Raw genomic sequence first — 3,106 nt, forward strand, 5'->3', positions numbered from 1 at the left:
GACCATTTTAAATTGGGGCCAATTTTAAATTGACAAAATAACAATAATCATAAATATTTCATAAATAACAAAAAGAAAAGTCTGTTTACTTACCTATATAGTTATTTGAGTATTAAAAGTGTCTATGCAGTGGCACTCAATGAAATTAAAACTGGTAAATTCAAATAGTTTGATTGACCCACCCAACCTATTAAATGATTGCGAAACTGGGTTAAGTAATTATATAGGTATTTGAAGAATTTAATGACATTCCTCTGTTTAATAAAATTATAGCAGAAACACTAGGAAGTATACTGTCTCTATTATTTATCTATAAAGGGCCTTAGGAGATTTGAAAATGTTAGTAATTACTAATTGCTATTGAAATATTAATATAAATAGTTTGTAAAAAAGTTCTAATTATAGTAAAATCTACATCAAATATTATAATAATATATAGTTAGTATAAAAATATAGTTAATAAACATTTTAATAAGTCGACAATTATCTAAATGAACATTTTTAAGAAAATCATCCACCAAACAATTTGTAGTAAAAAATGATGAGTTCTCATTTTAAGAATAGAAAGGAAACTCATAATGTAGTACAACATATATTAGGAATTTGAAAATATGGTCTTAGGTATACTTAAAAATTCGAAAGTTCTGATTTTGAATAAACGTAGTATTAAACATAAAAATTAGGACGATCATGCTTAAAAAATCACCCTGTACAATGCAATATTACAATCTACTAAAAATGCAATTCTTTGACACATTATTTTATTATTTATCACAATTTATATTAATAATTATAATTATTGTTAAGTTAATGTTTTCAAAATGTAAAATGACAATTCCGCTTTTTCTATACATAAACAGCATGAATAACATTAGTTATTGTAAAAACCATATAACCATCTAACCATATAACAACCATTTAGAAAGACAGCGAACTCTGAAATTAAAAATATTATTTAATTAATTGTTAAAATAACAATATATTAATACAACTTTTTCTCCCAACAACTTTGGTATAATTGTTTGCATTATAAATTAATCATTTTCTATTTCTTTTGAGGGGATGTCAGCAATCCATTTGTTTTCTCTCTCTGACCCATGCACAACATGAAATTTCAGTTCAGCAGAATAATATTGCTTTTTTACTATTAATATTACAATGAAGTATGATCATTATGTGTTTGTACGTTGGATTTTTTACAATATTTCAAGTCGAGTATGTAAATTATTAGAATTTAAAAATGCTCATTTATTACAGACTAATATAGATCCTAAAATAACACAGATAATTTTAAATTCTTATATAACTCGCTTATAATTTAATGTGTTTTATGTTTGTAGGACAGAGACAATGCGTGTGGGGTGTAGTGTTCTCTTAAGTTTAATGATGGATTATTAATACTCTTTAATATTAAAGCCTAAAAATACAATAATGGTTTTACTGAATATACAAAATTGCTGATGCACATGAGCCAAATATAGAAAAAAAATAGTGAGTTAACATTCTCTTATTATAAATTATATAATACTTGAGTCAACTTTTCATAACAACTTACCAAAAAAATGATCTGCTAGACTCGTTCCCAAACCAAACACCATCTAGTAATATAAAAATAAAATAATGTAGGTATAATATTATAATGAAAAATTAAGTAAAAGTATTTGTTTTTAACACTACAAAGTTCAAACCTTTAAATTTTCCCACCACATAAAACGTTCCACAAATTGATGTGTACGTTGCAATTCATCTGTAACAAATATATTTATGTTACACTTCCTAAAGATATAATTTTTAAGATTCAATAAAATAAATATTGAATCTGTGGATTTTAATAGAAAAGTTATAACGACACTATAATAAATTATAACAAAACAAAAACATGACCGTCCCAAGAATTTTTCTATTCCAATGATTTATTGATGACTTACAACATATTAACTTAAGTTTTAGAGCTGCCTTGCGGTATAGGTACTATTAGAATAATCTAATTATAAATCAACTGTTAATAATATTGTAAAGGGATGATGGGTAAATTAAATTATTAATAATGGTGATATTGCAGACAAATTCACCCGATTTAAATACATTACAGCGAAAATAGAATAACGTTGTGTTCAACCTGTAGGTAATACGAGAGTAAAGAACTTAAAGACTTAATGTAGCAAACAATGTAGACATTATAACAGTTATAGTATAACTTATGAGAGCTTAAACAAAATAGACAATTCCATAGCACAGTATTATGTGGCGCACACTGTTTCATGCTTGCACAAATGTATTTCCCGAACACTGGTTAACAGAAGACTGAGTAGTGAGTACTGACTACAGTCATATAATTAAATGTCTATAAGATAATTTTAATAATAATAAAATTAGTAATACAAAAAAGTCCCAACGGCCACGTCACCAACACACCAATAGCTTAATCCTTATCTTATATAATAATATTAAAATATCTTCTTTGAGTTAAGACTATGCGGTATGTAAAACAATTATTAAGTTCACATAAAACTAACTAATCGGATAGAAGCAAAAATTAATATTATGATAAAATTAGTGAAAAGGAAAAATTAGTAGAAAATAAATATTCACTGTGAATTATTTAACATTATCCCTCCCATTGATTTCTTCAACTGTGAATTTATTCAAATTAAAAATGTAAGATTTAAAAAACCATGTAAGTATACTCAATTTTGAAAAAATCATTACTCTATAAAATAATGAGTGTTAAGTGAACAGAGAATCACCCTGTTGTGATGATTTAAAAATAAGCATGTACGTTGTTATTGATAAAACTTCACCTTATAATAATATATTAACTAAGTTGGTATAGTTAGCTATTTTAAATAAATAATAATTAAAGGGATTTTGAATGTCGACTTTCTTATCCTATCTCTTATTACAAATTAAAGCATATAATTATTACGATTGATTGGGATCGTGAGTATAGATTTATAAACGAACGATATGATGATTTATGAAGCACCTGAGTCTGCGTGTCTTAACTAGCTTTGTCGTTGATGATGATTTTACCATGGAAATTATGTAAGTATCTTTTAAGTATGACTTATTACCTGATTGATATTTCTTGACTTGAATAATGATA

At 25.6% G+C, this 3,106-nt stretch overlaps 1 long non-coding RNA gene across 1 annotated transcript; it reads right to left on the bottom strand.

Annotated features, from left to right (window-relative positions):
- Positions 1-815: 815 nt before the first annotated feature.
- LOC107884749 lies at positions 816-1,957 on the bottom strand. Its single transcript, XR_003839009.1, has 3 exons — positions 1,689-1,957; positions 1,556-1,598; positions 816-936 (listed from the first exon to the last, which is right to left on the bottom strand). It is a non-coding gene; the product is annotated as an uncharacterized LOC107884749 (long non-coding RNA).
- Positions 1,958-3,106: the final 1,149 nt, after the last annotated feature.

Source organism: Acyrthosiphon pisum, chromosome A1 (assembly GCF_005508785.2).
Source record: "Acyrthosiphon pisum isolate AL4f chromosome A1, pea_aphid_22Mar2018_4r6ur, whole genome shotgun sequence".
NCBI lineage: Eukaryota > Metazoa > Arthropoda > Insecta > Hemiptera > Aphididae > Acyrthosiphon > Acyrthosiphon pisum.